Source organism: Cherax quadricarinatus, chromosome 66 (assembly GCF_038502225.1).
Source record: "Cherax quadricarinatus isolate ZL_2023a chromosome 66, ASM3850222v1, whole genome shotgun sequence".
NCBI lineage: Eukaryota > Metazoa > Arthropoda > Malacostraca > Decapoda > Parastacidae > Cherax > Cherax quadricarinatus.
Genome location: NC_091357.1, coordinates 11215861 through 11225530, shown reverse-complemented (window position 1 = coordinate 11225530; position 9670 = coordinate 11215861). Strand labels below are relative to the sequence as shown.

Here is a 9670-nt window from a genome sequence, read left to right as displayed (position 1 = left end):
TCCCATGACAATATTGTTAACTAATCTACCAGTGTTTGTGCTCATTCTTATTCATTACACCCCTTCATTGTATCACCTCAGTTTCTTGTAGTCTCATTTTGTATTTTTCCTGTCTGGGATTGAGCCTGGTTCCTTTTTTTTTTGTATTGAACACTTGAGCCATTTTTTATACCCTCTTGGGTTTACCGCTTTCCATGACTTATAATATTTTTGTTCTACGGTAGTAGTATGAGTGAGACCGAATTTAGACCGATGGAGGCTGATGTATATTATATAACATTCTATGTCTTGCTGTATTTCTTCAGTTCTCGGAAGGAACAAAAGTAATGATTTTAAAATCTTATAATGCAAAACTTTTAGTTTTATCTTGAAAATAACTTTGCATTATGACACTAAAGTCGCGCACCCAGGCTAGGTTAATTAAGCAGGGATTGTTGCTACATTCAACCACTGGAAAACTTTGTTAATACGTAAATAATCACTGATCAGTGGACACCACTTACAACACACAAACCTGTAAACAATGACGAATTGGTAAGTTTCTTGTAAGATGGTCCCATTTGTTGTCTTGTGGTCTAAGACATGTACAGTTCGACATTTATTTAGGAAACGTTTTGCCACGAGGGACGAAACGTGTTTAACGATTTTCTCTAATAATAATAAATATAATAATAATACTAATTCAATTGGCTCTTTCGTTTAAGCTTAATACTTGTCTTGCTCTTAGAATTAGCAGTAAAATATATTTATGAATGGAATTTATCATTAGATGACAAAATATATTGTTCAGTCAAAATGTTTTTTATTAAAACTTTTATTTTATATATGTGGATACTTCTAAATGATTAATGCCCTGTATATATATATATATATAAATATATATATATACATATATATATATATATATATATATATATATATATATATATATATATATATATATATATATATATATATATATACAGCAACCGCCCAGGGAGGTACTACCGTCCTGCCAAGTGAGTGTAAAACGAAAGCCTGTAATTGTTTTACATGACTATAAATGTATTAATTCAAGGATTATGTGGAGTAAAATAAAGATTGGATGTGAAAAGTGGGTTATAATAAGCGTGTATGCACCTGGAGAAGAGAGAAGTGTAGAGGAGAGAGAGAGATTTTGGGAAATGTTGAGTGAATGCGTGGGGAGTTTTGAATCAAGTGTGAGAGTAATGGTGGTTGGGGATTTTAATGCTAAAGTGGGTAAAAATGTTATGGAGGGAGTAGTAGGTAAATTTGGGGTGCCAGGGGTAAATGTAAATGGGGAGCCTTTAATTGAGCTATGTGTAGAAAGAAATTTGGTAATAAGTAATACATATTTTATGAAAAAGAGGATAAATAAATATACAAGGTATGATGTAGCACGTAATGAAAGTAGTTTATTAGATTATGTATTGGTGGATAAAAGGTTGATGGGTAGGCTCCAGGATGTACATGTTTATAGAGGGGCAACTGATATATCGGATCATTATTTAGTTGTAGCTACAGTTAGAGTAAGAGGTAGATGGGAAAAGAGGAAGGTGGCAACAACAAGTAAGAGGGAGGTGAAAGTGTATAAACTAAGGGAGGAGGAAGTTCGGGTGAGATATGAGCGACTATTGGCAGAAAGGTGGGCTAGTGCAAAGATGAGTAGTGGGGGGGTTGAAGAGGGTTGGAATAGTTTTAAAAATGCAGTATTAGAATGTGGGGCTGAAGTTTGTGGTTATAGGAGGGTGGGGGCAGGAGGAAAGAGGAGTGATTGGTGGAATGATGAAGTAAAGGGTGTGATAAAAGAGAAAAAGGTAGCTTATGAGAGGTTTTTACAAAGCAGAAGTGGTATAAGAAGAGCAGAGTATATGGAGAGTAAAAGAAAGGTAAAGAGAGTGGTGAGAGAGTGCAAAAGGAGAGCAGATGATAGAGTGGGAGAGGCACTGTCAAGAAATTTTAATGAAAATAAGAAAAAATTTTGGAGTGAGTTAAACAAGTTAAGAAAGCCTAGGGAAAATATGGATTTGTCAGTTAAAAACAGAGTAGGGGAGTTAGTAGATGGGGAGATGGAGGTATTGGGTAGATGGCGAGAATATTTTGAGGAACTTTTAAATGTTAAGGAAGAAACAGAGGCAGTAATTTCATGCACTGGTCAGGGAGGTATACCATCTTTTAGGAGTGAAGAAGAGCAGAATGTAAGTGTGGGGGAGGTACGTGAGGCATTACGTAAAATGAAAGGGGGTAAAGCAGCTGGAACTGATGGGATCATGACAGAAATGTTAAAAGCAGGGGGGGATATAGTGTTGGAGTGGTTGGTACTTTTGTTTAATAAATGTATGAAAGAGGGGAAGGTACCTAGGGATTGGCAGAGAGCATGTATAGTCCCTTTATATAAAGGGAAAGGGGACAAAAGAGACTGTAAAAATTATAGAGGAATAAGCTTACTGAGTATACCAGGAAAAGTGTACGGTAGGGTTATAATTGAAAGAATTAGAGGTAAGACAGAATGTAGGATTGCGGATGAGCAAGGAGGTTTTAGAGTGGGTAGGGGATGTGTAGATCAGGTGTTTACATTGAAGCATATATGTGAACAGTATTTAGATAAAGATAGGGAAGTTTTTATTGCATTTATGGATTTAGAAAAGGCATATGATAGAGTGGATAGAGGAGCAATGTGGCAGATGTTGCAAGTATATGGAATAGGTGGTAAGTTATTAAATGCTGTAAAGAGTTTTTATGAGGATAGTGAGGCTCAGGTTAGGGTGTGTAGAAGAGAGGGAGACTACTTCCCAGTAAAAGTAGGTCTTAGACAGGGATGTGTAATGTCACCATGGTTGTTTAATATATTTATAGATGGGGTTGTAAAGGAAGTAAATGCTAGGGTGTTTGGGAGAGGGGTGGGATTAAATTATGGGGAATCAAATTCAAAATGGGAATTGACACAGTTACTTTTTGCTGATGATACTGTGCTTATGGGAGATTCTAAAGAAAAATTGCAAAGGTTAGTGGATGAGTTTGGGAATGTGTGTAAAGGTAGAAAGTTGAAAGTGAACATAGAAAAGAGTAAGGTGAAGAGGGTGTCAAATGATTTAGATAAAGAAAAATTGGATATCAAATTGGGGAGGAGGAGTATGGAAGAAGTGAATGTTTTCAGATACTTGGGAGTTGACGTGTCGGCGGATGGATTTATGAAGGATGAGGTTAATCATAGAATTGATGAGGGAAAAAAGGTGAGTGGTGCGTTGAGGTATATGTGGAGTCAAAAAACGTTATCTATGGAGGCAAAGAAGGGAATGTATGAAAGTATAGTAGTACCAACACTCTTATATGGGTGTGAAGCTTGGGTGGTAAATGCAGCAGCGAGGAGACGGTTGGAGGCAGCGGAGATGTCCTGTTTAAGGGCAATGTGTGGTGTAAATATTATGCAGAAAATTCGGAGTGTGGAAATTAGGAGAAGGTGTGGAGTTAATAAAAGTATTAGTCAGAGGGCAGAAGAGGGGTTGTTGAGGTGGTTTGGTCATTTAGAGAGAATGGATCACAGTAGAATGACATGGAAAGCATATAAATCTATAGGGGAAGGAAGGCGGGGTAGGGGTCGTCCTCGAAAGGGTTGGAGAGAGGGGGTAAAGGAGGTTTTGTGGGTAAGGGGCTTGGACTTCCAGCAAGCGTGCGTGAGCGTGTTAGATAGGAGTGAATGGAGACGAATGGTACTTGGGACCTGACGATCTGTTGGAGTGTGAGCAGGGTAATACTTAGTGAAGGGATTCAGGGAAACCGGTTATTTTCATATAGTCGGACTTGAGTCCTGGAAATGGGAAGTACAATGCCTGCACTTTAAAGGAGGGGTTTGGGATATTGGCAGTTTGGAGGGATATGTTGTGTATCTTTATATGTTTATGCTTCTAGACTGTTGTATTCTGAGCACCTCTGCAAAAACAGTGATAATGTGCGAGTGTGGTGAAAGTGTTGAATGATGATGAAAGTATTTTCTTTTTGGGGATTTTCTTTCTTTTTTGGGTCACCCTGCCCCGGTGGGAGACGGCCGACTTGTTGAAAAAAAAAAAAAAATAAAAAAAAAAATATATATATATATATATATATATATATATATATATATATATATATATATATATATATATATATATATATATATTGTGGAAAACACTATATTTTCCGGAAATACGGTAATTTATAGGTAAATAGATGCCCTATATTGTATTTAATAAAAGTGTATTTTTAAAAAGAGGTCAGTCGCCATTTTGTTTGAATTGGATACAACGTTAGTGTAATGGGAAGAATTTTTCGTGCTCTAGAGGTTAAAATTGGGCTGACACCTCTCAAATAGGAGGCGAAATTGTTGGATGTGCATTCCTGCATAACTTGAGATATCAGGCGACTGGACAAGACAGCTCCAGGAACCTCAGATAAGTCTGTTATGTTATAACTCTGGCCAGTTGTTATTTTCATGTATAGACTGTGAGGTTTTCTGAGTATGATACAACTTAATCTCCAGTCAAATTGGTGAGTGTTATGATTAAGATATATTCTCCTGTTATATAAATGTGTGTATATACTATAATCCGTTTTTAATTTTAATATACAGTCCACAAATTTATATATTTACCAGCATTCCTGGTGATGTATATTTCATTTAATTAATAAGTCCAGAGCAACTTGTGGATATGACAGTGGTAGGTATCGAAGGGGGACATTTTTTGCGACCTAGGTGTCCCAAATTCCTACTTGTCTAACTGGTAAATAATAATTATCTATGTTCATTTACTGTTATGTATATAATGATACATTCGGTGGGAGACGACCGACTTGTTGAAAAAAAAAAAAAAAAATTATATATGTGTATATATATATTATATATGTGTATATATATATTATATATGTGTATATATATATTATATATGTGTATATATATATTATATATGTCGTGCCGAATAGGCATAACTTGCGATCTTGGCTTAAATAGCAACGCTCATCTTGCTATATAGACAAGCGAAAATTTGTGTATGCAAAAATTTCGCGAAAATCATTCTGAACCTAACGAAAAAAATATATTTCACTGTGTTTGTTTAGTATTAAATTATTGTAAACAAATCTAAAATATATTTAGTTGGGTTAGGCTAAAATAAATTGTTCTTGTTATAATAAGGTTAGGTAAGTTTTCTAAGATTCTTTTGGTGCAAAATTATAAACTTTTACATTAACATTAATGAAAAAAATATATCTTTAAACGCATAAGAGAAAATTTTAGAAAGGACTTAATTTTAAATGAGTTCTTGCTAATTGACCAGTTTTACATATTCGGCACGACATATATATATATAATATATATATATAATATATATATAATATATATATATATAAATATATAATATATATATATATATATAAATATAATAGGTAGTAGGTTGGTAGACAGCAACCGCCCAGGGAGGTACTACCGTCCTGCCAAGTGAGTGTAAAACGAAAGCCTGTAATTGTTTTACATGATGGTAGGATTGCTGGTGTCCTTTTTTCTGTCTCATGAACATGCAAGATTTCAGGTACGTCTTGCTACTTCTACTTACACTTAGGTCACACTACACATACATGTACAAGCACATATATGCACACCCCTCTGGGTTTTCTTCTATTTTCTTTCTAGTTCTTATTCTTGTTTATTTCCTCTTATCTCCATGGGGAAGTGGAACAGAATTCTTCCTCCGTAAGCCATGCGTGTTGTAAGAGGCGACTAAAATGCCGGGAGCAAGGGGCTAGTAACCTCTTCTCCTGTATATATTACTAAATGTAAAAGGAGAAACTTTCGTTTTTCCTTTTGGGCCACCCCGCCTCGGTGGGATACGGCTGGTGTGTTGAAAGAAATATATATATATATATATTTATATATATATATATATATATATATATTATATATATATATATATATATATATATATATATGGCATTAATTAATCATTCAGAAGTATCCACATATATAAAATAGAAGTTTTAATAAAGAGCATTTTGACTGAACAATATATTTTGTCATCTAATGATAAATTCCATTCATAAATTTACTGAAGCCTTTCACGGAATTCTTTTGGTAACTTAGCGACGTAAACATAGCGTGCCGACGTCACCGGACGGGGGCAGGAGAGCGCTATACTCTGGCAGCAATAAGAGCGGTATTTCTCGGGTAAAAGCAAGAGTTGTGGCCGTAGTTACTAAATGCAGATGATGGGTGGCACGGGAAGGTTGTGTCCATGGGGTCGACTTCAGTGTACTTGTGGCATTGACGCTGCCAAGATCGTAGGAGTGTGCATATTAATCATGAAACGGCATAAATATTCCCTGGAAACCAGTGCACAATAAGTTTTAAGTTGAAACCTATAACGATCAATGAAAATACACTATAGATTTGTAAAGTCAGCAGGAAGGAATAATTAAAACGGCCTTATGGCCTCACTAGTCAACAAAATTCGAAGTGCACAACTGCACCAAAAAATATTAAATGAAAATTTTATGGTCATATACAAGAGAAAAGTGCATAACAGGTGACTTCAGAACTATGTCTTGTACGCTTAATCGTGCGTATGGCCGTGCAGAAATATTATACAGTTAACAGTACTCCATTGAGCATAGTGGTCAAAAAATTTATTATAATGAACATCTCAGCAGAGCCTAGTGAGCCTCAATCACGCTCCTCGAAAAGTTGAATCACAGGATTGATTGAGGGGGTAAGTGACACGGAAAGGTGCACCACAGGATTGATTGAGAGAGTAAGCAGTGACATGATAGCTTGAACCACAGGATTTATTAAGGGTAAGTAACACGGAAAGTTGAACCACAAGACTGAATGAGGGTAAACCGTAAACGATACTGAAAATTGAACCACAGGATTGATTTAGGGTAAGTGGCACTCCCAATCTACCTCTTAAATGAAGGGGGGTACAGTTTATGGGCTTTTAATATAAGAAACGAGCTATCCTATTTCTTGGATCGAACCAGATTACCGTCCATTCCAGAGGTGCTGTATGACCCTTACTGGTTTAGCGTTTTCTTATATTAATCATGCATGTTTGTTAGTCTTAATCCCATAGAACGTGTGTGTGTGTGTGTACATATTCCCCTATTTGTACTCACCTATTTGTAGTTGCAGGGGTCGATTCATAGCTCCTGGCCCCCGCGTCTTCCCTGGTCGTTACTAGGCCCACTCTCCCTGTTCCATAAGCTTTATTGTAACTCTTTTTAAAGCTGTGTATGGATCCTGCCTCCACTACATCACTCTCCAGATTGTTCCACTTCCTGACAACTAACATCCCTATGACATGTGAGTTTTCAACTTCCAGTTGTGACCCATTGTTGTTGCGTCCCATCTCTGTAACATCCTGTCCCTATCCATCTTGTCAATTCCTTTCAGTATTTTATGTCGTTATGACCCCAATCCCTTCTGTCCTCCAGTATCGCCAGGTTGTTTTTCCTTACCCTCTCCTGTACTGTGTGTGAGAGAGAACGTAGTGACATATTGCTCTCTGATATATTGAGTAAACTCACATTTTACCCATTGTCCTGGGGATCCTCAGATCAATATGAGTAGCACTGATCTGTGGTCTTTTGTGTACAAGTTGTATAGCTGGACTAGTGAGGGGCTCTTCATCCATGGAATTGGATCTTGTTAGGTAAGACACATATGCAACAGTTAGGTATCTTTATTTCGAAACGTTTCGAAATAAAGATACCTAACTGTTGCATATGTGTCTTACCTAACAATCTGTCGGTATTTTATACCATTTTAATGAATTGGATCTTGCTCCAGTTCCCTGAATTAAGCCTGAATATCCTCCACATCCCTCCCCCACAGGCGCTGTATAATCCTACGGGTTTAGCGCTTCCCCTTAATAATAATAGTAATGTATAGCTGGAGTGTACCAGGTCTTTCAAGGGAATGGGGTGCCTTGGTGCTTGTAAAGGGCTCTTGATCTCAGGAATTGAAGCTCGTTCCTGCTTCCTTGGTTCATACCTCATTACTTCACATTCCCCGTGAAAAGAAATTATATTGCCCTGCCTCAGTAGGAAACGGCCGACGTGTTAAAAAAAATCTAGGTAGTAGATTGGTAGACAGCAACCACCCAGGGAGGTACTACCGTCCTGCCAAGTGAGTGTAAAACTGAAACTTTTAATTGTTTTACAGGATGGTAGAATTGCTGGTGTTTTTTTTTCTCATAAACACGCAAGATTTCAGATACGTCTTGCTGCTTCTACTTAATACTTAGGTCACACTACGCATGCATGTACAAGCATGTATTTGGTATAAACCTTGGTAATAAATACCGACAAGTTGGTTTAGAAAGACACGTAACACGTTTTCTAATAAATATGTTATAGTGTTTGCTTACGTGTCTTTCTAAACCAAGCATGTATTTACACACGCCCCTCTGGGGTTTCTTTTATTTCCTTACTAGTTCTTGTTCTTGTTTATTTCCTCTTATCTCCATGGGGAAGTGGAGCAGAATTATTCTTCCGTAAGTCATGTAGTAAGAGGCGACTAAAATGTCGGGAGCAAGGGTCTAGTAACCCTTTCTGTTTAAATTACTAAATTCAAAAAGAGAGACTCGTTTTCTTTTTAGGTCACCTGTCTCGGTGAGATATGGGCGGTTTGGAGATAAATAGTATAAAATACCGACACAGTTGAACTATAAACACTTAAGCAGTATAGTGTGATCCTTTATTGACAACGTTTCGCCCACACAATGAGCCTTATCAAGTCACAATGTACAGATCTACCTGCGTGAAACATACGTGAGTAAATAGGCTGAGAATGCTGGGTCAGGTGGAGAAAGCTGCATGTGACAATCTTCCGAGTACAGAGAAGACAACACTCAATACCGAAGAATCCTGGAATCATCACTTATCTGTATATCCAACAACTTCAACCAGAAAAACGGCTTCTATAACATAGCTGAACCCCTTGCCAAGAAACTTCTTCATCGCTATCCCACATGAGAACATAAGAATCGAGGAACACTGCAGAAGGTCTACTCATATACTCATCCAGTCTTTTAAAAGCTACCCAAGTTTTTCGACTCGATCACTCTACTCGGAAGATTGTCACATGCAGCTTTCTCCACCTGACCCAGCATTCTCATCCTATACATACCCACGTATGTTTCACCCAGGTAGATCTGGTTGACTTGATGAAGCCCACTGTGTGGGCGAAACGTTGTCAATAAAGGATCACATTATACTGCTTAAGTGTTTGTATTTCCATATGGCCGGTTTGTTGGGAGACGGCAGACTTGTTGAAAAAAAACAATATATATATATATATATATATATATATATATATATATATATATATATATATATATATATATAACTGACTCACGAAATCGTAATGACACGATTGCAAACAAGCCATACCCCGGCTGGGATTGAACCCGTGTGTGTGTGTGTGGTTGAAGTTGTTGGATACACAGATAAGTGATGATTCCAAGATTCTTCGGTATTGAGCCCTATTAGTTGCACACACACACACACACACACACACACACACACACACACACACACACACACACACACACACACACACACACACACACACACACACACACACACACACACACACCCACACATATATATATATATATATATATATATATATATATATATATAT

At 37.1% G+C, this 9670-nt stretch overlaps 1 protein-coding gene across 1 annotated transcript in view; it reads left to right on the top strand.

The window, feature by feature from the left end:
• Positions 1 to 6038: 6038 nt before the first annotated feature.
• LOC128704075 (uncharacterized) overlaps positions 6039 to 9670 on the top strand; it is an 18011-nt gene continuing 14379 nt past the window's right edge. Inside the window, exon 1 of the mRNA XM_053799086.2 lies at positions 6039 to 6734. The gene's annotated coding sequence lies outside the window, so the exon portion shown is untranslated. The remainder of the gene's footprint in view (positions 6735 to 9670) is intronic.